General features: G+C 36.7%; 1 long non-coding RNA gene across 1 annotated transcript; it reads right to left on the bottom strand.

The window, feature by feature from the left end:
* Positions 1-5,197: 5,197 nt before the first annotated feature.
* Positions 5,198-12,066, bottom strand: LOC311431531. Its single transcript, XR_014689513.1, has 3 exons — positions 11,962-12,066; positions 6,047-6,274; positions 5,198-5,326 (listed from the first exon to the last, which is right to left on the bottom strand). It is a non-coding gene; the product is annotated as an uncharacterized lncRNA (long non-coding RNA).
* Between the last annotated feature and the right edge of the window lie 14,834 nt (positions 12,067-26,900).

Genomic DNA, 26,900 nt, shown 5'->3' with positions numbered 1-26,900 from the left:
TCACTGAATTGTAGGGTTTGGAGGGGACCTGAAGAGATCATCAGGTCCCTCTGCCAAAGCATTTTCCCTAGAGCAGGTTGCCCAGGTAGGTGTCCAGACGGGCCTTGAATATCTCTAGAGAAGGAGACTCCACAACCTCCCTGGGCGGATTTTTCGTGTGCTGCGTCACCCTCATCATGAAGAAGTTCTTTAGCATGTTGGTGCTGAACTTCCTGTGATCCATTTTGTGGCCATTGCCCCTTGTCCTGTCCCCAGAAACCAATGAAAAGAGGTTGGCCAAATCCCTCTGTCTCCCACACTTAAGATATTTGTAAAGATTAATCAGATTCCCTCTCAGACTTCTTTTATCAAGGTTGAACAGATAGACCCAGGTCTCTCAACCTTTCTTCATAGGGAAAATGCTCCAGGCCCCATATCATCTTTGTGACCCTCAGCTGGACTCTTTCCAGGAGATCCCTGTCTTTTTTGTACTGGGGAGCCCAGAACTGGACACAGTACTCCAGATGAGGCCTGACCAGGGCAGAGTAGAGGGGGAGGGTCTCCTCCCTTGACCTGCTGGCCACACTCTTTTTAATACACACCAGGACCCATTGGCCTTCTTGGCCACAAGGGCACACTGCTGGCTCATGGACCAAGGACCCCCAAGTCCCTTCTCTGCAGAGCTCCTCTCCAGCAGGTCATCTGGATACACGACGTTGTTCCTTCCCTGGTGCAGGACTCTACACTTGCTCTTGCTAAACTTCATTTGGTTTCTTCCTGTCCAGCTCTCCAGCCTGTCCAGGTCTCACTGAATGGCAGCACAGCCTTCTGGTATGTTGGCCACTCCTCCCAGCTTTGTATCATCAGTGTACTTGCTGAGGGCAGACACTATTCCCTTGACAAGGTCATCAATGAAGATGTTGAACAAGACTGGATCCAGCACTGTTCCCCCCAGGGAACACTGCTAGCCACAGGTCTCCAGACGGACTCTGCATCGCCAATCACCAGTAACTCTGCACCAACGCCGACCACCTGAGCTTGACCAGTCAGCCAGTTCTCAACCCACCTTACTGTCCACTTGTCTATCCCACACTTTCTCAGCTTTCCTAGCAGGATGTCATGGGAGACAGTATCAAAAGCCTTGTGAAAGTCAAGGTAGATGACATCCACTGCTCTCCCCCCATCTACTCAGCTGGTGATGCCATCATAGAAGGCAACAAAGTTGGTCGAGCATGATTTCCCCTTGTTGAATCTATGCTGACTACTCCTCATAACCTTATTCTCTTTCAATTGCTTGAAAATGGTATCCAGAACAAGCTGTTAAATGCATTTCACTTGATTTTTGTCACCAAATTGATTAACCATATTGCACCATCTGCTCGGTGTCTGCTTCTGTAGACCCAGCGATGCCATGACACAACACTGCACAGCTGCTTCTTGTGCTGTTGGCCATTTTGGATCCAAACCAGCAAATTCCAAATAGTTCTTTCCAGTCTCAGAAATGGGCCTAGAGATAGTACTTTTGTGTACAGGGGGATGGGAGTCCTGTTATTACAAATTTTCCAAGAGAATTTGGAGGCTGACTAATCAGAGTCACTTTACTGGCACTGGGTTTGAAACAGATAACAAAAGTGATTTATAAACATTCAGAAGGTCATAGCTGAATTTCAAGGAGCGTAAAACATTTTTAGTTTGAGACATAGGCCACAGATGCTGCCAAGTTTGATTTGATACAAAACCTATCATTCCTATAACTCCTTTCAGCAGATGAGAAGCATAAATAACTTTACTTTCTTCACTATTCAAATTTACATTTAGCTTTGTTACATAGACCTGTCCTATATTATTCAAAGGTCTGTCTTCAGTATTGATTCTTCATTTCAACATTTTCCTTACCAAGAAACACCATTGTATAGGTAAAAGAATATTATCAGATTTATAACACTTTTGTATTAACTTATTCCTTCATTAAAATATATCATTGATCTTGAAATCTACAGGCAGTTCCATGTAAAATCACAAAAGGTTTAATCTTCTACTTTTCAAATACGGTGTTCCACAATAAATATTATATTTTTTTTTTTCTATGAGATTTCCTTGCAAATGGAGAATTTTATCCATAGTTCAACCTGTCAAAATTACTCTGACCCAACAGAGCCTTGTAACAGGCACATTAACATGTATTTTCTGCTTACCAATGAGAGTAATATCCATTGCCTTCATTGATCACTGTTCCTGGAGCCCTACTTGGAGAAGGATTCTCAAGTGAATTGTATGCTTTGCTTAAAGTGGTAAACGGACCAAGTAGCCAGGGTATATGGTTTGACAACAAAACAATGAGAACTAAACAAAGAAACAAACAAAAAATCTTTATGTATTCTAATTGTGCCATTTACCTTAAATAGCCTACCAAATCTGTTGCTTATCTTATATCATCACTGACATGATTATGACTCTTAATTTTTCATTGTTTGAATCTCAGAATTACCAGGACTTTTAACACTGCTGTACGACTGTCTCCAGAGTGAATAGTAATGAAAATAGTTATTAGCCTGAGAAATTACAATACTACTATAAATACAGATTTGTTTACATGAATATTTGCATCTGTGAATAATATATGTTGTGAGTCAAAATGAATGTGATGTTTTTCTTCAAAGTAAAATATGCAAACATTTTTATTCAACTTTGTCTATAACAGTTGGTAAGTATTGACTTGTTAACATGTAACTACTGTAAATATTGAATTTGTCCCAGCTTCTTTAATAGTTTAAATTTGCAAGAGTAAAACCATATGGGTAACCCAGTGTTCTGGTCTCATTTTCATCTAATTTTTACCTTTCCTCTTGAAGATACTATTGTTGACAATTAACATATTCTAGAACAGTGACATTGTTAAGGTGGGTGTCTTTGCTGTTGTGGTTGTCTCTCCAAAAGGGAAAACATGTAAAGAAGGTATTTCATAAAAATAAATATCCCATCCTTTTTCTTTTGGTACAGTCTTTTACTATATTGCAGGTACGTTATGATTTAAGCTCTTTCTGGAAGCGTCTCTATGGTAGTATCTGTCTACAAAGTGCCTATACTATTATTTTTGTGTCATTACTTAATTAAAAAAATAAATAAATAAATAAAATAAAAGAGAGAGAGAGAGAGATCCTAGCTTCTTCTCTATAATGATAAGTTGGTTAAGTAGGCTCCAGTCTTCTTTCTTGGTAGCTGTTATTGATAACACAAGAACTCCTTCCATCTTCTTCTATCTCTTCGCATGCAAACAGGCCAGTATTTCTGAATTTGTTACTGAGATATTACCGACTACATGGGCTACATAAAAGCATTCTTGTGCTCTCTCTTATATTTAATTATGTTTTTTCTTAAAATCTCCTTTGAGAATAAGTGATTTAACCCCCAAGCTAACTTGTGCCTTGTGAATTATATTCACGCCTCACTTTTTGATTATGGTAATGCCACTGATAGCATCAGCACAATAATTAATAGCAGGTTTTGTCAATTTTATGCTTCACAAAATCCTCTTCAAGCTTACCTACATCTTGCCACAACACACAGGATTACACTTCTTCCTTTCTCCTTTTAACGTTCTTTCACTTTTCTTGTCTGTATTTGCATATCTTGAGCTTGATTTTCAACGGTGCTTATTTCTTTCATCTCCAAGCGAAAGAAAAAAAGTTTTCAGGGCTCCAAGGCTTCTGCTTTTTCATTTTCAGTGTTTAGTAATGCTTTACCAGTAAATCCTTCCCAAAACAAAATAAGAAGGATACCTTGGAATGGTTTGTTTTTCAGCCACACCTTAAAAGAGGCAGTGCACATTAGGTTAAACAAAGCTATTGACAAATTCAGTTTAAAGCTGGCAGTAGAGAAATTAATAGATAAAAAAAAAAAAAAAAAAAAAAAAAAAAGGAAATATCCACAGCAAGACCCCCATTATCTAACAAATTATTTGCTTTCAAAATGTATTAAAATCATGCAGATCTTAGCAAGACTGTCTGTAGCACAACACTTACCTGCCTCCTGGCAACACAGTTACAGAGGCAAACTGTGTCTCATTCCACTTGTGATATTATAATGAGATGTGAGCCTACATTAAAGAGTAACATGTTTGTTTTCTCAGTAAAATTCCCCAGGTATTCCAGAATGCCAGACAGCCTTTCTATCTGTCTGCTCTATTGTTAGCATGTTTTGTAAATATAACTCAAACGCAGCTGAATCTTTTCGATTGCAAAGCATCAGGTTTTGAAACTAGGTGAACATCACATGTATAAAATGGTTAATTATGTTGTGGCTTTCAAAGGCAATCTTAGTTTAAACCATTTGCTGCTCTGTGAGGGAAGGGTCACCTATGCACCATAACTACAAAGGGAAGAAGGCATTTCTGCTGTCTGTTCTGTCTCCATTTTGAGTGCAGGCTGCCTGCTGATTATTCTGCATTCGCTTCTCTAAAAAGCTTATTAATGTGGTCTAGAGGGAGACTGTCAGAAATGGCAGAGTGAATCAAGGGATTTTCCTTCAACATCCAAATGACATGCTGCAGCAAGAGAATTAAACAGATGACTAACCAGTGCCCTTTTGTCTGCAGATGAAGATGGGATTGCCAACTTGTAAACCAGAGACTGACATTTGGGTGGATTAAATCGTCCTGTTATTGTACTGCTAGTTTCTAATCACTGGTGCTTTCTTGATCTCAAGTGCCTCAGCTGAAAGCCTTCTCAGTTCTCTGAGACTTGTTTGCTGAAACCCTCAGCAGAGCTTTTGCTGTAAACATTTATCCATAGAGAAGTGCTTCTCTGACACTGACTGAGGAGAATAGTTGGCTTCTAGGTATTTAATTAAAACATTAAGTAGAAAAAGCTTTAGTGTCAACATTCAAAAGTACTTTAGTATAGCTGTGGGTTGTTATAATTGAGTTTTCCTGCAAATGCTTTTTTCTCCCCCTTCCTTCTCTAAGAGCTGGAATAGCTTGAGGTTCGCTTTGCCTCATGCTGTTAGTTGTGGCTTTGAGACTGTGCCCCATGCTGTCATCCTCTGGATTCTTTCAATCTAGTTGTTAGCTTTAATTTCTAAAATTGAGATTGGATTGCAACAAGAGGCTCTAATGAAAAGTGAAAGGAAAAAAAAAAAAGGCATTTGTTAAACAGCATTAAGAATTCTTATTTGCAACAGCACATAATGTGGTCAAGCTGATATGTTGATTTTGTAAGCTGTCAGATATTTTTTACCTTGCAGTTAATATTAACAGAAAGAATGCATTGCTCAGGAACCAAAGATACCATAACATGTATAACAGTTCTGCCCAGGTTTCTGTTTGACACCATTCCAATGTTTTGTCATTCTGAAAAAAAAAAAAAACATTGACTGGACCTTCCCATGAACACTGTCACTAGAATTCACATTTAGAAAATACTGTACTCAGAAAAATTATTGTCAGTTAGTTCATCAAGTTACTACTAATAAGAATACAGTTTTTTAAAAAATTAATAGTAATAACAATAATAAATAATAAGTCCTGTATATGCCTGCTTGGATCTAATAGCAAAGTACAAAGTAATAACCTTTCACAGCACTCTTCTGCATTAGGTCTGTAAAGAACATGCTTTTCTTCTATCACTCAGGGAAATCTCACTTCTACCACCTCAAATGCTCTGTGCACATTACATCTTTGACATAATGAGTCAAATATGATGCTGTTGTCCCCTGAAGAAAACAGGGAGGTAAAGATTTCACATAACATCTTAAGTCATGGAAACAACTTTTCAAATGAAAGAAAAGACTGTAAACTGCCATTTTGAGATTGTCTCTGGCGTTCTGGGCACGGAAGTACAGAAGCCAGGAGTTACCTAAATGAAAGAAGATTTGATAAGAAACATTCTGAGCTCTCTACTTGTATAGTATTCTTGATCTATGCTTTAATCTTCAATTCCCTGCCTTTGACAAACAGAAATCAGAGAGGGGCAGTTGCAGTAGGATGCAGTAATATAGTCAGCTACCTGTTCACAACTACCATACAAATAATACAATTATATAGTATTTCTCCCCACTTTGCACACCTCACCTAGAAAGGAAATCTATGTTTGGGCTGATGTAGCGCTGCCTGCTGTGTGCAGAGTTGCTGGAGCTCTCAGTTTCTGCTGCCTTGACCTTACTTTCCTTGCCAGCCTGCCATGGCATAACAGTAGGTAGTGGGGCCTCCTTCTTGCTTCTGGTTGTTTTCCCCTTGCAGTTCCTGACATTGTGAGGCAAAGGGTGTCTGTGCTTCTTTCCAAAGTATTTACAAAAAGCCCTGGAACACAAGGCATGGCTCTATTAAACAACACAGTGTTACTTTATAGACATAGTGTGAATTAGACACAGCTACAGTATCCAACCTCAATTCCCTGTGACCCTGAGCACGTTGCCATTTCACTGTAGTGGTATGGATATAGGCAGATACAAGAACAGGAACAACAATGTTCCCCCTTCCTATACCAGGAAGTTATCCCTATTCTGCTGTATACTCATATTATCTACCATTCAAAATCAACAGGAGTGAATTATTTTTGTCTTGTTATTGTATTTACTGTGGAAATAACAACACTGTTTCCCCAGCATCCCAAGATTTTTGTATGCTGATTTGCATACCTGCAAACAACATTGCAGGTATTTTTTGAACCTGTTAAATAAGCTTTTCAAATATTATTAGGAGATGAAACAGTCACATGAAAAGCTTAAATAACAAGAGCTACTATTACTGTTTCATTTTATAAAAAAAAAAAAAAAAAAAAAAAAAAAAAAGGAAAATAAAACTAGATGCCAATACTGGAATAGCTTGAGAGAAAAATATCTGAATCCTTTGAAAATGTTTCTTTAGAAGGTGGAAATGAGAGAGTCAATAGAACAAGTTTAGTTGCAAAAGATATATTAATTCTATTTAACTACATTTTTTCCTGTCTACACATACGTGCACACACAGATGATAAAGCTTATCTATGTGTGGTATTTTCAGCAAAATATGTATCATTTTGTGTATAAAGTCACTACCTAGCTTATTAAGATGGGAATTCCTGAATAAACATTTACTTCTTCCTTCCCCAACTTTCCAAGAAGCCTTGGATTTTCCATATATCATTAAAAGAAACTTTTGAACAAACATTATGATAACAAAAAAAAAAGTGTAATTTATTTGTGATTGAACTTTTGGAAATAATTAGGACTGACAATACAGCAGGCATTCTTACAATAATTTTTTAAAAATATAATAAATAAAAAACTTGGATAATTTGAATTCTATTCTGATGAAGAGTTACTTACACACTAATGAAGAGAACTTACACACTAATGATTAGTTTGATTTAATTTAAAGATATTGTTTTGATTGTCATTATAAGGTCCTGCCTAAAATATGGAAAACTTTTTTTTTTTTTTTTTAATCTGTTAATAAAAATTGATGGTGTCTCTTTAAAACTTGCATTAGCAATCTGGGGAAGTCATTAGTATACAGCTGTAACCCTAAGAGTGAAGACTTGAAAGAACTGTTTATTTTCTGCCTTGCAGCTGTGTGTAAAACCCACTGAGAGAAACTTGTTACCAATTACTGGTTTAGAGGCTTCAAGTAAAGACAGCAGGTATCAAGAGAGTAAAACAGACTAGCTCACAAATAACTATACAACATTGAAACTCTTTAAGAGCAGCTGCTAAAGGAAAGGAGAGGAAATATAACTGCTGAGAAGAAAAATAAAGAAATGAGTGAATAAAGAAGGAAGTTCAAATTGAAGAAAGATGCAGAAAAGGAAAAAAAAAATAGAGTTAACTGAGATGGAAAAGGAAGGTTTTGCATCACAAGCTTCCAGTGACAAAGATCAGATCAATAGTTGCAATTCACAAAACCAACAGAGTTCAAACAATGTCCCAGTACTTGTAATAACCATTTGGAAGTCACCTATACAACGTAATGTCACTGAGGAATATATTGCAAAAGGAAAACACATTTAAGAAGTGTGAGAGAAACCATTGACATGAACTGTTGTAAACAAGAAATCCATCTCTGACTTGGAAAAGAAGAGACTTTATCAGTGAAAAACATTGAAAATAACTAATTAGTGAAAATAGTTGGTTGCATTAAGTTGAATAAAAAAAAAAAAAAAAAAAGTAGAAAGATTTAGATTACACCAATGAGTTGGTAGATGAGAAAAAAAAAATAAATTAAATAAATAATAATAATAAAAAAGATAATCCTGAGGAGAAAAAGATAAGTGACAAAATCTGGAAAGTCACGTACCAGCAGTCATGTAGAGGTAGTCTAGAAGAATACTTTTATATTCACTGTGCAGTTCAGAGCATTACTGAAAAATCTGCAGACTAGAAATGAATACTAGTCTAGATTTGCTAGATGCAACTATACATCGCTCTAATAATGAGGCCACTTGAGTCTGTCCATGGGGAAAAGTGTTTCTCTTCCTTCCATCTGTCAGAACTCTGATTCCTTCATGCTCTCCAGCAAATTGGATTTTTGACTGACTGGGGTCCGAATACTGGGGACTTTATTTTTCACTTATAACCCATTTTCTTACTGTAGCTCCTGAGACATAAACACCATTTTAAACACATTCTTCTCTCAGTCTTCTCCCAAGTACCTACTGCACCTCATTGGAGGCAAGAGGAGGAGGACCCTTCCTCCAAGACACCAAGACCATCTCTCCCATGCTGGAAAGCCATTCAGAGAAAGAGGAGAGAGACAGCACAGGGACAAGTGCTGCAAAGCCTAGGAGGAGGCAATTATATCACTGAGACATTCTAGTATCTAATAATTTTATCACTCTTCAGCTCTGTCAAAACTTGTGTGAGTGCCTGTCATTTTCTTCCCTGTATTTCCCATGTCATTTTAGCTTGAATAAGCACAGGAGACTTTACTAGATGATTTTTCATCAAAAGCTGATAATGAAATCTTCATAAAAGCCATGGCCTTGGTTAATTGTGAGGATAGTACCCCCAGCAACCTAAACTAAGAGTGGTAACTTCTCTAACTGTTTGAAATAGATTCACATGTGAACCTCAGACTTCTGTCTTCATATTTTGGTCTACTTCTTTCTTTCTCCCCCCTCTCTTGTTTATGGATGACTGCCAGTTTCATATAATCCTTGCATTCAGAGTAAGTAGAAGATTGATATTGTTCTCAAAACTGGTACAAAAGAGAACATTTCAGATGTTTTCTGTTCTCTTTTACATCTTCACATTGACAGGATGAAGTCCAGCTGCTTGTGCATTATGTTTCTAAAGCAATTTTAATCAGATGAGCTCAAAATGCTGAACAAATATAAGCCCTGTAATACCCAATGGAAAATAAGTGTTACTGTGGTATTTGGAAAGTCTAATTCAGAGAGATATTAAGAAAAGAGAGTGAAGAACCATGACCAGTAAAGACATTAAGATTCTATAAGTTTGGCACTAGAATGCCTATTCATCAGTATTGAACCTTTGAGTCCCTTAAAGTGGAATCTATAAAAGACAGTTACACATTTTATTCTCTGTTACACTGTATGAGAAAATGGCTTGCCTCAAAAGAACGATCTCCAAAACCTGCACATTGAGCACTAAAATTCCTGAAGAAGACAGTTAATTACAAGGCTAATGCCTCCCTCATTGATGTTCAAAAGGAGGAAGGCTTACCATGACTTGCCTACAAACCAGCTGTTGTTGGATAGTCTTTCATGAATGTCCTTGGTGTAAGCAAAGAACAGACCACGGGGTTTTCTAAACCCAATTTTAATTTCCTAATTCCTGGGTAACTATGCTGTCTACTGGGCTGCTGTAAAGTGAAAATTCTCAGAATTATCGTCATTATCAGTGTCAAGACAAAAGAGACAACTAAGAGAGGAGTGTTAGATCCACTCACAACACAGAATGGGATTAAATCACTATCAGGTCAGATGCTTCAAAAGAGACATACATAGACTATCATGTGAAAGGAAAATGCTACTACATGAGTCCTGGAAAAGAAAAAAGGCTTCAAATCACAGCTTTTAAAATGATATGCCTATTGAAGTCAGCAGCTAGATGTTCTCAGTCAGATCTGGCTCAAGCAAAAAGAAAAAAAAAATCCTCCTTTTGGAATTAGTGGGTTTGTTTCAAGGCTATGAAGCAAAAATCTGACAAACTACTAAGCATTTGTGTTCTTTCTACTACAGTACAGTTTAAAATATCTGTTCTTATAGAGTCTCTTTGCTTTTTAAAATTTGTCAGTAAAACTTGAAAGTTATTTTTATGTATAAAACCTTGATAGCAAGAATTAGGCAATTCCAGGTTAGAAAAGGAAATTTCTCATTACATGTAATATTTAAATATGGGTCACTCATTTCTGTATATCATATGCACACATATACAATCTTAACAGGAGCTAGTATTAATGTGACAGAAGGATATTATACCTGATTATGCATAGTAACAATTGCGACAGTAATTGAATTATTTCCAATTTTAAAGCAGTTTTGTTAAAATGGCTGTTGCTTACTGTAAATGTTTTTTACATGTTTTCCTTTGAAGTGAAAATTGTGACTACACTGTTTTTAAAGGCTTGCTAAATGGATATTCCAGTGTTTACTTGAGAGAGGCTTCTTAAATGTTTAATGACATTAGCTCTTTGCAAACGGCATTCATTTCCTGTATATGCAAATTTTCTTAATGTGAAACCCCCATAACAGGTAGAATGTAGAAAGTTAATGAAGCCATGTAATTACTATCACTATAGTGACTGCAGTCCCCAGAGAACAATAATGTGATAATATACATGGTTTTTGACTTTCTTTGGAAACAACAGCTTATAATTTGAAAATAGATAGTAAAATATTTTCATTATCTTCTGCAGTTTCCTAAGGCAAATGGCAGGTACAAATATATTATGCTTTTATTAACTTCAAAAAAAAAAAAAAAAAAAAAAAAGAAAGAAAGAGATAATGCAATTAGGCAACATTTAATTGTTTTCCATTTTCTGTGGTTGGCATTGTTCTAGGTTTAAAACCTTCTTTCAACTATAGGGTAAAGCCAGTTCAATATGACTTCAGAGAGAAAATCTTATTTTTGTTCTAGCAATGGAAAGCTAGTCACCTTAAAGTATTTAACAGATAAATTAAAAGTTAATCAGAAACTTTGAATGCCATTTAAAGATAAGATATCAAAGGACCTTTTCTGAATTTGAAAGATTTCTGTACAAATTTTTAAGACCTCTCCCAGGACATAAGAAATAAAATCATAAATAAGTATTTAATAGGCATTTTTACAAGCTATAAATATATATAGATATTATTATTATTTTGATTATTACTGTGAGCACTATGAAGAGAAGAAAAAACAAGGCATAGAGAAACTCCTCCAGCTACATGCTGTTGTGGTCCAGCAGTCTGGGAGAAGTCTTGCAACATTGGGAATCAGCTCTCCAGTTACTCTGAGCAAACTGGAGCTGGCTCATGAAGAGGCTGTCTGTCCCCTTTCTTTCTATCCAAGAGAAGCATCTAACTGGGGAACCTTGTCAACCTGAGATCTGAGTAGAATAAACAAAAAGAAATAAGTGACATTGTTTGTCTACTGGAAATACATAACATTGGAAATTTCCTATAAAGATTTCTGTTTCTTTCCTTTGAATGGACCTTATACACTTCAGGTAGATGGCCAAGGTTTGCTATTATCCTTATGTATTTACATTTGTTTCACAACTAAATCACCTCAAAACTCTGGAGAAACCACCCGCATCCATTTTCTTTCATTCAGTATGCCTGTGGCTCAACCTGGAAGTTTTATGATATTTGGCTATCATAGAAGATGCACTTTTAAAGTCAGACATTCCATTGTACAGTAGAGAACTCTTCCATAGGTGATTAAATGTTTTCTTTAACAAAATCTCTCAGCATTAAAACTTTACCATATGTTCCACCACAATATAACAATTTCCCATAATACAAATTTATGGCAAGAAACACAGAAGTTCCCCATTAAGTTTACCGTATGTTCCCCTCCTGTTTTACTCCATGTACAGGTTGCCCACATTTTAAAGTGTTCAAATAAATATATTTATTCTATTTTATCAACAGGTTAGCTCTGTGTTCTTCTGACCTTAACATTCAAAAGAGTAGAGCCAAGCAAGCTATAATAGACTGACTCAAAGTAAAGCAAGCAGCTGTAAATTATGTAGGTCACTATCAGCTGGGGCTGATAATCATGCGACATGTAAGAGTCAGTGGCAGCAGTCTGTGTAGTATTACCAGCAGCAGTAGCAGGAAATGCAGCTTGATCTATTACATACAGAGCATGGTCATCTAGAGCAGCCAGAGACTTTCCACAAAGATTAAATCTGAGACCTGTTAAATCAGTTGCTACTATGTGTATCTTAACTGAATGAGAGGCTGAGCAATACAACCTGTTCTGGATGTATTTCATAGAATCATAGAATTAATCACAGAATCAATTATAAAATAATAGATTCTTTGAATAACAGAATGGTTTGGGTTGGGTTGGGAGGGACCTCAAAGATCACCCAGTTCCAACTCCCTGCCATTTACAGGGATTCCACCCACTAGATCAGGTTGCCCAGGGCCTCACCCAACCTGGTCTTGAACACTTCTTGAACACCTTTACACTGTTATATAGCTTAATGTGGACAGAATTTATGCACGTTATGCCTGAGGAGCCTGGAAATGTTCCTTGTTCCACACTGATGGAAATTGAACAGCTAATTTCCTGAAGCTTCTACATCAAACTCAGCTATGTTGAACATTTTATAAGAAATCCACAGGTTGAATTTCATTCTTATCAAATGTTAATACAATTGTTGTGACATACAAAAAAAGCCAGTGAAACTCTCTGTCTGTGGCTGAACACTTCATGCTGAAGAAAAGAACTATATTTCCTAGATAAAGTAACCGCTGTGAATTCTTCATTCCTTAATTTATCATTCACCTCACTGTGAGGATTAATTAATGTCTGTAAAGCAATTATGAAGATAAAATGTGCTATAAGCATTTAGAAAATATACATATCTGTTCTGAACAGAATATGAATCACATCAAAGTATTTCTCAAGCCATTTCAGAAATGTTCTGGACTTAGACACATTCCAGGTCTTTGCAAAGCATGGCTAGTTTTTTCCACTTGACTCAGATATATTCCTAATAGCAGTACTGTAGCAGGATTTCAGTGGCATTCAGACTCCCACATTTTTTAGGAAACTCAAGATTAGTTTTAAATCATTGAAAAAATCAGACTGTTCCTAAGTTTGAAATACATATCATAGAATCACAGAATAGTTCTGGTTGGAAGGTACCTCAAAGATCACTCAGTTCCAACCCTCTGCCATGTTCAGAGATTCCACCCACTAGATCAGGTTGCCCAGGGCCTCACCCAACCTGGTCTTGAACACCTCTATTGGATGGGACATCTACAAACTCTATGAGCAACCTGTTCCAGTGCATCACCACCCTCTGAGTGAAAAATTTCCTTCTAACACCTTATCTACATTTCTCTTCTTTTAGTTTAAAGCCATCCTCCCTTGTCCTATCACTATCTGTCTCTATCATGTCTGTACTCATGTCTGTGCTCATGTTTGAGTTTGCCCTGACCCAGATGCAGCACCTTGCACTTGTTAAACTTCATTAGGTTCACATGAGCCCACTTTTCAAGCTCGACTGGGTCCCTTTGGATGGTTTCTCTTCCTTCTGTTGCATCAACTGCATCAGTCAGTTTGGTGTCATCTGCAGACTTTCTGAGGGTGTACTCAATCCCATTGTCTATGTTGTTGATAAAGATTTTAAACAGTACTTGCCCCAAGACATATCTACCCAGTGACTGTGAACTTATATTGGGTTTACTTGGCAAGGTGTCCTGGTTTCTTCTAGAATAAAGTTATTTTTCCTCCTAGTAGCTGGTATGGTACCATGTTTTAGATTTAGGATGAGAATAATGGTGATAACATACTGATGTTTTAATTGTTTTGGAGCAGTGCTTACACTAAGCCAAGGAATTTTCAACTTCTCACACTATTCTGCCAGTGAGGAGGCTGAGGGTGCACAAGGAACTGGGAGGAGACAGAACCAAGACAGCTGACCCGAACAAGTGAAAGGGATATTCCATACCCTACGATGTCATGCTGAGCAATTAATATGGAATGGCTGGTAGGGATGAGAGGGGACCCTTTCCCCATTCCTATGTAGTACTTGGGGGAAGGGCATAGAAGAGAGTGGATGGGGAAAGCTGTTTTTAGTTTGCTTTTAGTTTCTCACTGTTCTCATTTGCTAGTGATAGGTAATAAATAATATTAATCTCCCTACGTTGACTCTGTTTTGCCTGTGATAGTAATTGATGAATGATCTCCCTGTCCTTACCTCAAACATTGAGCCCTTTCCATCGTATTTTCTCCCCCTTTTCATCTGAGGAGGGGGGCTCTGGTGGAGTTCATCTGCCCATCTGGGTAAAACCACCACACAAGTAAAGGAAGCAAAGCTTGCAATGTGAAGAATTGCTATGACTTTCTAAGAAAGAACTTTAGGGGAAGCCCCAAGTTTAAAAGGAGTGTATGAATTCTATTTGCCCTACTTCTTAAACACACTGATGATAATTTACTTCACATCACTCCAACTAATATTCAGAAATAAGTTTGGGTGGAAATTTGAGGGGTGCATCACAAAGGTGTGATGTCTTGATTAATTTTTTTAGAGAACTTTCTACATTGAAGCATTTTCCAGATGTTTTCAAAATTTAGAAAGAGTGTTGTGCTGTTTTGTTTGTTCTTTTGTTGAAGGCAGAGAACAAAAACAGGCAAACTGTTTCTAGCAGCTAACACACTGAAAACCTGAAATTGTTTATCTTAATCTATTCAGAAAGTTGGGTTTACTTAGAGGTTGTTTCAAATTATATTGCAGGCATTATTTCTAAAAAGTGGGCAGTTCAATGTTTCAAACTGTTTTAATGTTGTCAGGGGAAAGCACACTTACGAAATAATACATGACGTCTAAATTCTGATCAAATTATATTTATGCATCATTCCAAAATACATAAAGCCATACCTTGCATCCAGCTATGACAGATGAATCCAAAGTCCCCTGGAGATATCAGAGGCATTCCCTTCAGTATTACTGGGACTTAGATTTGGATTTTCATACACATATTTGCTGTTACAGAATCATAGAATATCCCGAGTTGGAAGGGACCCATAAGGATCATCAAGTCCAACTCCTGGCACCACACAGGTCTACCCAAAAGTTTAGACCATGTAACTAAGTGCACAGTCCAATCACTTTTTAAATTCAGACAGGCTTGGTGCAGTGACTACGTTCCTGGGGAGCCTGTTCCAATGTGCAACCACCCTTGTGGTGAAGAACCTCTTCCTGATGTCCAGCCTAAACTTCCCCTGCCTCAGCTTAACACCATTCCTGCGGGTCCTATCACTGGTGTTTACAGAGAATAGGTCACCTGCCTCTTCACTCCCCCTCGCGAAGAAGTTGTAGACTGCCATGAGGTCCCACCTCAGCCTCCTCTTCTCCAGGCTGAACAGGCCCAGTGACCTCAGCCACTCCTCATACATCTTCCCCTCTAGGCCCTTCATTGGCCTCCTCTCGACACACTCCAACAGTTTAATGTCCTCGTACTGTGGTGCCCAGAACTGCACACAGTACTCAAGGTGAGGCTAGACCAGTGCAGAGTAAAGTGGGACAATCACCTCCCTTGACCGATTAGTGATGCTGGACTTGATGCATCCCAGGATACGGATGGCCCTCCTGGCTGCCAGGGCACACTGCTGCCTCATATTCAACTTCCTGTCAACCACAACTCCCAGGGTCTCAAAGCCCATCATCAGCATTGAAGACAGAGGTGAAGAAGGCATTAAATGTCTCTGCTTTGCCTATGTCATTGTCTGTGAGGAGACCTTCTCCATCAAGTAGTGGACCTATGTTTTCTTTGGTTCTCCTTTTTCTGTTAACATATCTAAAAAAAACTTTTTTATCATCTCTCACAGACATGGTCAGCTTCAACTCTAGTTGGGCTTTGGCCCCACAAATTTTCTCTGTACAAACATGAACAGCATCCCATATTCCTTCCTCATCGCCTGACCCTCCTTCTAGCAGCTATACACTTTCTTTTTCCATCTAAGCTCCAGTAGAAGATTTCTGGTCAGCCAGGCCGGCCTTCTGCCCCGCCTTCCTACCTTCTGATATTTTGGAATTACCTGATCTTGTGCTTTTAGGGGGCAGTGCTTAAAGATTGACCAGCATTGATGGACGCCAGTGCCTTCAAAAGCAGCTTCCCAGGGGACCTTGCTGACTAGTTCCCTGAGCAGCCTGAAGTCTACTATCCCCATATCCAAGGCTGAAGTTTTGGTGGTAGTTTTCCTTCTGTCACCATAAATTCTAAACTCAACCACTTCATGGTCACTATGACCAAGATGGCTGCCAATTGCCACGTCTCCCACAAGACCCTCTGTTTTCTAGTAACAGGTCAAGGAGGGCGCCTTTCCTAGTTGGCTCCCTTAGCACCTGTACCAAGAAGTTATCATCTAGGTGCTTTATGAACCTCCTGGACTTGCTCGTGTCAGCCGTGTGTTGATACCAGTTGACATCTGGCAAGTTGAAATCTCCCATAAGGACAAGGGGAGTTGATCTCAAGGCATCTCTTAGTTCTGCAAAGAATATTCATCAGCGTTGTCGTCCTGGCCGGGAGGTCTGTAATAGACTCCCATACCTTATTTGTTTGTCCCTTAATCCTTACTCAGCAGCTCTCAACTTTGCCATCCCCAACTTGAAATTCCACACAGTCCAGCCCATGCTTCACATGCATCACTACCCCACCACCTCGCCTACCCTGCCTGTCCCTCCTGAAGAGCCTGTAGCCATCTATTGCAGCACACCAGCCACAGGACTCATCCCACCAGGTTTTGCTTATGCCAATGATGTTGTAGCTGTGGGACTGGGCCAAGACTTCTAGCTCATCCATTTTATTCCTCATACTGCATGCGTTTGTGCAGAAGCACTTCAAATGCGCTTCCTTACACACAGCACCTTGTGGAGCCGACTAAAGGACCTCACTGGCACACCAGTCCCTCTGATTCTAGAGCACCATCCCTTAGCTCATCACTGACTCATCCCCCTTCAACTCTAGTTTAAAGCCCTATCTATCAGCCCTGCCAACTCCTGAGCCAAAATCCTTACCCCTCTCTGAGAGGGGTGCATCTCATCTGGTGACAGCTGGCCTAGCATCACGTAGACCTTCCCATTATCGAAAAACCCAAAGTTCTGTAGGTTGCACCAGTCCCAAAGCCACGTGTTAATGTGGTGAGCCCACTTGTCAGCATCGATCCCCCCTATCGGAAGGACAGAGGCAAACACAACCTGTGCCCCTGATCCTTTAAGTAGTCTCCCCAAAGCCTTTAAGTCCCTTTTGATCACTCTCGGACTTCTCGTTGCTACCTCGTCATTACCAGCCTGAAAGACCAGTAGCGGGTAGTAGTCGGTGGGCCATATCAGGCACTTGACTAAGTCTCTCACCCGAGCCCCGGGGAGACAACAGGCTTCCCTGTCAGTTGGGTCCGGTCGGAATATTGCACCTTCTGTCCCTTTCAATAGGGAGTCCCCCATGACAACAACCCTTTTGTCTTTCTTGAAAGACGATGTAGCAATGGGGGGAGGGGGTAGGTTGCCTTGCCTTAGGCACCCTCTCCAACTGGGATGGGCTTTCATCTACTTCATTGTTCTGACTATGGTGCTCTAGAGCCTTGTACCTGTTACATAAGGGTAGATGGGAAGGTGAGGTGGGCTTATCTTTCATGGATATCCATGCAGATTACACCTCTATATCTGAAAAAAAATTACATGCTTCATTGACAATTAAAAATATGTGTCATGCCATTATATTAAACCAGGAAAGTAAGGTCTCTGTATAAGGATAGTTAGAAGAGGGGAATGATTTAGAAACGTATTGCTTCATATATACAAAAATAGACATGTGTCTTTATGTCAAGAGAAAATACAAATTTAACCTGACATTTAAAACACATTTTAATTACATTTTAAGATAATATACATTATGCTAACTTCTCCAGCCCCTCTAGATAGGTCTGCACGGGGCCTACACTACACTTTGAAGAAAACCACCAAAAAGTTAGGTACTGCTAAGCCTTTGGGAGATCACTTCTTGGATCTAGATATTAATCTCAAAGCTCTAAAGAAGACTCAGCATATCAGTGTGAAAAGCAGGATAAAAAAAAATAATAATAATTTTGCAATAAAGACAAAATGGTTTCTTTCTAAATGCCACATCATCTGTGAGATTTTTCTTCAAATGCTATGGACACTTATTGTAGCACTTAGATTTGTAATTATATGAGGCTGATATATCCCATGGTAAGAATCTTATAAAAAGAAATGTAACAAAATTTAGCATTAATCACAGGGCACCTCTTGGTCAATAGTTAGAAATACATCATTTATTCCAGCAGTTTATTTTAACATCTAATCCATAGTATCTAAATCTTTATTGTGGTCCGTCCTTCCTTCCTTCCTTCCTTCCTTCCTTCCTTCCTTCCTTCCTTCCTTCCTTCCTTCCTTCCTTCCTTCCTTCCTTCCTTCCTTCCTTCCTTCCTTCCTTCCTTCCTTCCTTCCTTCCTTCCTTCCTTCTCTTTCCTTCTTTCCTTCCTCTCTCTCTTTCTGTCTCTCTCTCAACCACATATAAATATGATGTGTGACAAGTCACATGATAGATGTAGGTAACATTCTCCTAGAGCTGCAGTAGGATCATATATCAACATCCATCATTTTCTGTTAAATTAGACTGTGCTAGGCTTAAATGGAGTCCGGTGGCCAGAAAAGAGTTTATTGTTACCACAGGCTCTTTTTGTTGTTGCTTGCTCACTTAACCTTTTTGCTCTTGAGGTTCTTATTCTGTAAACTGGGCCTAGTAATACTCCCATCTTAAGTGAAGTATGATGTTTCCTAACCACTGTAATGTTTTAAGCTGCTAGTATTGACAGAGCAACAGGTTTAATGACAATAAAAATAAATGCAAGATGTTTATGTACCACAAGAGTTTTAGGAGATTTTGATCATATAAAATTGTGTTATCTAATTCTTTGGATTACATATGGTTTGTGATCAGAATTTTAAAATTGTGTGAGATAGGTAAAAGGAAATAACCAGATATTTTATTTCTCAATTACTCTTGAAAACATTCATTTTTTACACTTAAAATAAAAGTCAACAATCTAGCTGCCAAATAGCTACATATATATATATATATATATATATACACATATATATATATGTTTGGAAAATTAAATTTATATTTCAATTCCATAACAATACAGTATATTAAAAATGTTCTGAGCTAGTTCTGATTTGTAAATTTTGATCTGTTTGCAATAGTCTGTGTTAATAAAATGCATAAGAATGTTACAGCCCTGCATGTACGAGTATTTCTGTATATTAGATATACCCTGGTGTGAACAAATTAGGAAGAACAAAGGATAACAAAATATACTATGCTGATAATCTGCTAGAAAATTGCGTATATATATTAAATGTAACATGAAACTTCAGGAATGTTTAGAGCAGACAGTGTGAACTTTCACAGCATGATTTAATAAAATTGCAGTATATGAAAATACAAACTACTGGAAGAGTCATTACTTTCATTAAGAATATTACAGTGAATAAATTAACCTAAAACAATAAAACCTGAGCAGCAGATATATGTAAGTCATTTACATCTTGTAGTAGACTCATTTGGTGTAGAAAAGAATGAATGTGTTATGGTAGAGGTTTCATTAGCACTTGCATTTCAATTGACTTAGAAGCACACCATAATACAAAGACAATAAATATCATCCATAAACAAGAATACTGTAAAAAGCTTTTTTTTTTTTTTTTTTTTTTTTTTTTTTTTAACAATATGCCTTTACATTTTAATAGTCATCCTGAAAAATAAAAATAAACAATGCCTTCACTGGTGTCATCAATGAAATCAGTGGTTATGTTTTATATGACTATATCACATAACTGCATTAACCCTATGAATATATTGTCACATCAAGGCAGTCTGAAGATTGTTGGAAAGAAGATTTTGCCCCACTGTGTTAAAATCACAGTGAGCTATGTGTTTTAGAGAAACTTTGCCCATGTTTGCTCAGCATTTCACACAGTCTAATTAAAATAGCCCACAGAGTAAAACTGTTTATGAACACTGTTATTCACTGAAACCAAGAGGCATTTTAGCATGTTTTCATTATCATTTTGTTAGTATCTAAGTAAACATAGTATGAGAAGTTGTATGATCTCAGCTTTTACAGGATAAGAAGACTAAAAAAAAAATTTAAAAAAATCTGACACCTGACCAGGGGGCTGAACTTTTTTACAAACCATCATTTCTAGGAATAAAATTCGATATAGACTGAGCTATCAGTTTGAATGATTTGCATCTTATTCTGCATCAAAGATGGTTGAGAAACTGGGACTGCATTGTGCCTGTGACTTATACTTATCAGCTGTTATCTATCGTTCTATGTGTAAGCATGTCTGGCATCACAGGAATACATGGTGAATTGTCTGAAAATCTGAAATATGCAAGGTACCATACCATACAAGCAAAAAAACCAACTACTTTCCACCATTGTATATTTATGCATGTATATCTACATCTTAGGAAGACAAATAATTCTGTGACATTCATAAAAACTGCTAACCAGTTTAATAACTATACAAATATTTCTAATTTTTATACTAAAAAAAAATTATCATAAATCAAAATAGTCATCTTTTTAACTTGAAAATGGACTAGTAATATTTTCTGTAGAGAAATAGTGTAAGAAAAGGGTAAAACATACATCAGTATGATAATTCTTTTGATATACCCACCCAGTTTCCAGATTTTAGGATTAAAAACATCTTAATCACTACATGTAATAGTCCATGTTTGGTCCTCATTTCCATTAATACTTTTATTCTTTAGGTATCCAAACATCCTTCAACACTTCATGAAGTACTTAATGGCAAGTATTCTATCAAATACCCCTCCCTGCCATGTCTCTTTTTCAAGTTATGTTCTTCTTTCATCACTCCTTATAGAGAAGTCATTCGGTACCTCCAATTGTTCTTGTTGCACTTCTCTGTGGCTTATCAAGTACAATCATATTGTTTTTGACAGGGGATTTACTGAACTGCTGCACAACATTCAAGATAGTGGTTCATCACTACTTTGCTTAGTGTAAGGATTTCTGTTACATTCTATGTAATTTTCTTTATAAATTCTAATATATAATTGTCTGTTTGGAGAAACAATCCAAACACATTCTAAGATTTTTTTTTTTTATTTTTTTTCTTTTTCTGAGTAGCAGTAAAGAAGATAAAGTCCACCATTATTCATGCACATTCAGGACTCTGTATCCTCAAGGTGATATTCTGCACTTATTAAAGAACATTTTTGTTTCCCATAAAGGTGAGCGGATATTCATGAGATCTTTGTATTTTAAGTGTTAGCACTGTACACCTGGAGTAACTGCATTATTAGCCAATTTGTCACTACTTTTATTTTATCAGATAATTCATGAATATATTAAATACAACTGCAAACCAGAACATTTCAGTTTGGGATTCCTCTATTATCCTCCTTTCTCCAAAGCAAATAAAAGTCCCATTTCCTATATTGTGTTTAAAGTAAAATATTTCATCCTATGCCTGGTTAATATTCTTTGCTAAAAACTTCCTAAAGATTTCTATATATATCTAAAAACAAATAATATTTTAAATAATAAAATAATATTTTATCACGTGTCTTTGATTCTTCAAATAATTCTAGTAGATTAATAAAATGTGTTTTCCCTCTGGAAAAGCCATCTGTTTCTTTATCTCTATATGAGCTGTATATATATCAGTGTATATATACTGAACCTAATATTTACTGTAGTTTTAACCAATTTGGCAACTAGAAAGTTCAGACTCACTAGCCTGCAATTCTCTGAATTTTCCCTTGAGACCTTTTAACATGCTACTGTGTTTACAACCTTGCTTTCTTCCTAGTACAAGGGCTGATTCAGTAGGTAAATTACAAACCACTACTCATATTTGGGCACTTTCATACTGTGAAATTCAACTTTTGGGCTAAAATATCTATTCATGGACTTACTAATACTCCTCACATCAGTTCTTTCCAAAACTTGAAATGCTGACATCACAAACTCAGATCATTTGTCCTATCCCCCTTGGACAATAAGGTCTAGATTGTCCTAAACTACTTCACAATGAACACTGAGTCAAATAATTCATTCTGGTTTTCTGTGGTGTCCTCATCCTCCTTGAGAACTCATTTTAGATCTTGATCTGTATATAAGTTCTACCAATTCCCTGGTAGGCTTCCAGAGCTTTTTCTTTTTCTGTGTTTGAAGATTTAAGGAAGTTTTTTTTCAAAATCTTTTTTTTTTTTTTTTTTTCCCCTCAGCCTCAACTTCTGCTTTTACATTCTTTAATCTCCTCCATTTTTTAATAATCTCTCACGGCTTGGAACACCTCAATCCACCTCCCCCTACACACACACACTCTTCTCTCTTTTTGACTGGTAAGACAAGATGTGTTCACCCCACGTTAATTTTATTTTTTTAGCTGTTTGTTTTTGTTGCTTTGTTTTGTTTTGTTTTTCCAAAATTGTGTGACTTGTTTTCACAAAGTCATCTGAATTCCAGGACAAAGGGACCATACAAAAATGACTTCAAAGGCTTGTCATTTTTTCTCTGTTAAGAGTTGTGCAATGTTGAGATTTTCTTTAGCGTTGTACATGATTCTGCAGATAAGAATTTTTTTTCATAGCATTAAGCGACTGTAATTAGAGCATTTGAGTATAGCATTAAAAAGTTATATTTCATGGCATTGTACCTTACTTCAAAGTATGCAGAGTCACAGAACTTGGCAAACACATTGTCATGAAGACAACAAAAGTCTTTCACAGCTGGGCCAAAGAAGCCCCTGATATCTTTCTTAAGATAAGACACTGTTATACCTACTGCAATTCTTAAGCTAAGACCCTATTGTACAAATCACGAAAGGCATATTAAGCACAAATTGACAGCTATGCCATCCAGTAAATCTTCAACATATATTTTAAAAATTATTTTAATATAGGACTGTTAGAACAGATTAGTAAATTTTCATTTAGGGAGAGTGATAGGCAGCATTTTGTTTCACCTCACATATCAGTACATGCATTTTTTTAGATCTAACTGTTCAGAATTTTGTCTATTTCAATCTCTTTCAAACTGAGTTTAAATAAATTCATTTTAAAAGATGAATATATTGTAAAATATAAGATTTTCTAAGACTGGGATCTTGTAGCTCAGAAGTCTTTTGAAAGTTTAAGAATATACAAGCATCCCTCAATCCACTGTGGCGTACATGGCGTATGCATGTAGTGAGAGAATACTAACCACATCCCTGTACCAATGGACTAAGAAGAATTTGACAGTATGATATCAGTTCCACATGCCATGTAAGCACACAGTCATATTTCCTCTGCACTTGTATTTGTATTGGAAATGCTTCAATTACAAAGAAAGTACAGAAGAGATAACATGTTCTGGCAGAGATATAGATAAAGATAATCAACCTACAAATCATTCATCCTGAAACTAAGCACCAGCCCAGAGATAACAGAGAAAGTTCATTAAACTATGAATGTGTAAGTGGAGTCAACTCAAGCGCATTTAACAATTCACAGAAAAGTTTTTCTTTTTATTACAGAAGATATAAATAAGAATCCTAACCTGTGAATCCATGGATATGATGGATATGTATTTCACTTCATACATCCTATCAGCTACTATAAACTTATGAGTATTTTCTAGGTTTACCTCTGCTAGAATAAAAAGTGTGACATGAAGAATCAGGATATCAAGCATTAAGAATGTGAAAAGAAACTACAAAGCTCTAACTCATCTTCAAATAAATTAATGAGACCCTTTCCAAGTCAAATAAAGGGGCTTATATTAACTACAAATTAAAATTAAACTGAAGCATATAGAAAACATTTTTCTTTACATTCACTATTTCTCCTCCTCATACAAAATAGAAGAGTCCACATATTACAATTAAAATCCCAAGTCTCTAATTTGTTTTAATTGCTTGGGCAGTCTGAGTTTGGCATTTTCCAGAGTGAGAATGTGGAATGATCAGCTAGTCTGGGACTCGGCATCAAGGGTGACTTGTTAGTGTCTTATGATTACTACAGAGGAAAATAGATAAAAAAAGACAGATCCACAGCCCAGGGAGACTCAACTTCTTACATAGTTTAGCACTGTGACATTTTTTTTACAAGTTTTTACATCGCTTTACCCTGTTATGTTACATCACAGCCCCCTCTCTGTGTAACATGATGGCGAAAGCCTATATAGTTGACTTCTGATGTTCAGGGATTTTTCAGTATATAAAATAATTTCTTCGTCTGCCCTATACATTTCTTCTCTTCTTGCATGTTCAAGAGTTAATTGCAAAAACTTTTCCTGTAGTTACTATATCTAGTAGTCAGGGGTTTGTGATTTTCATCAAACAATTTCATAACTAAGATGCAGGGAAGACGTGATGAACTTTGAGTCAAATAAGAGACATGAATCAACTGGTTAAAAGTGTCATCTGAAAATCTTCCAGCATGTGAATTGTGGTGGAGTTTTCATTAGAGCTGCACATGTTTTTGTTATGGTATTAGACCTTTTGTTTATTAGCAAGGTAAATATGCACATTTTATTTCAAAATTTAAATTATATTTAACTACTATGGTTAACTGGCTTAGGATTTCTGCTGCTATTATTTGTTTGGGGTTATTTTTGTTTGTTTGTATTATTACAAGCTGTAAAATTTGGACAAAGTTCATCTAAGAGTATATCATATTTTCAAGGACAATTGTGTTCTACTTCAAATAGTAAGTTCACCTTTGTTTATGGATTCATTATTTGTGTTAGGTACAATTTTGCAGTTTTGACTGTTTCTCTTTTCACGATCCAGTTGATTCAAAATGCAAATTAAAAGCAGCAAAAAGATTACATCCTTCCAAAAAGAAGATGTTGATAAAATTTGTTTGAAATTAAAGAATTCTGGAGCTGCTATTTAAAAATTCATAAATATATATATATATATTGAATCTGATTTTCATTGGCTTCTTTCAACAACAAATTTTCTTTTGTCAAAATTTTATCTGCTCTTATAAGTAAGGTATTAATATATTATATTAAGGTATTATTAATAATATATTAATATTCATTTACGATGAACTTTAATGAAATGTTATCTCATGAGAAAAATATATTATAAATATTTATTTTTAATAATTTAGCCTAATTTTTCTGACCAACATTCATGATAGAAAGATTTCTACCTGTTTGATACAGAATCTCTTAAACCAAAATCCATTAAAAAAGACTCATGCTAACTTCAGGGGAGCCCCTTAACAGATTCAGTACATATTTCTGACCTCCATGACCGCTGCTAGGAAACAGGTACTAAGAAGGAAAAGACACCTAAAAAGCAGCCAGGTGGTGGCTCAAAGGAACTCAAATTTCCTTCTGACCAGTACCACACAATCTCTCTACTTTCCTACAGGTCGTAATGTGGCTAGGCAACATCAGTCTTTTGTGTCTTGCATCATTATGCCTTTTCAATTTTTGTGCCTTTGACCATTGAGCAGAAGCTTTATGAAATATTCAGAGCAGACCTCCCAAGTCACTTATCTCTCAGCACTAAAGAAAACACACACTAGTATCTCATCTAGATCTAGTATTCTCATCTTCCAGTAGGCATTTATTTCAAGCCCAACTGTCTTGATGGGGAAGGAGAAATATCACCCCTAAGTAGGGAAATTTGCTTTGGCCAGGGACATTCATAAGTGGCAAAACTATCAGCACACCTCCATAAGCTTTCTTTCCGTCTGATTCCACAACCCATGCCAACTGCTGAGGCAGTTAACCACTAAGAGAGTCTTAAAGGCAGTGCATGAGATTTAACCAGTCTGCATCAGATGGGGTTAGATACCAATGTGTATTTTGAAATGCTTTTTATTCGTTTGACTTCAGGGACTGAAGAACAAGAGAACAGGACTTTTTTTTTTTTTTTTTTTTTTGACTCCTTTATTTCCTTGCTTACAGAAATACTGCAAATCTTCTCCTATTGCTATAGTTTCAATAACCTGCTGCAATTTGCCATTTGTGACAAAGTTCAATAAATAGAAAGTGTAAAGTGCATCAAAATTATATTTAAGGATCCTCTTCATCTGCAAAAGTCCTGCTTATTAGTTATATTGCACATTTAGCTCCAAGGGTTCTGATTATAATCAATAATTAATCAGAAAGTAACTTACACAAATGAAGTCCTGAATAATATAAAACTGAGTCATAATTTCCCCAAGTACATAAATACTAACCCTTTTATTGAAAAAATATGCAGTTAGCATGTTTTTTTGTTGTTGTTGTTTTTTTTTTTTTTTTTTTCTTTTTATTATGGCATCTATTTCAGAAACAAATTTTAAAAGAGAATTTTCAGCAGCAGCCTCTGTTTTCAAGAGCTCTGTATCTACAGTGGTGAATCCACTTTAATCAGAAAAGTTAGATAAGTGCCCTATCAAAGGCATAGTGCAGGGGAAAACATGCAGATGAAGCTGATTAGAATGGACGGTCCAGGGGTAGAAAGCTCTTCTTAATAGGCAACCTCTCTGAAGTGGACAAAATGAAGGAGAAATCCATCTGCAGAACATGCAAACACTTGTCTCAGCTCTGAAACGTAGCTCAAATGCTGTGGTACAAAGTGTGATGAATAGAGTTATTTATGGATGTCCAGGGATGAAAGCTTTGCCTATAAAGAAAACCCACAGACGCTCTAGTGAGGTAAGTACCAACAGTGTAATAAGATTTAATGTGACCATCAAAAGAGAAAT

The sequence above is a fragment of the Aythya ferina genome (assembly GCF_964211825.1).
Source record: "Aythya ferina genome assembly, chromosome: 2".
Lineage (NCBI taxonomy): Eukaryota > Metazoa > Chordata > Aves > Anseriformes > Anatidae > Aythya > Aythya ferina.
This window is presented reverse-complemented; position numbering and strand designations above follow the sequence as displayed.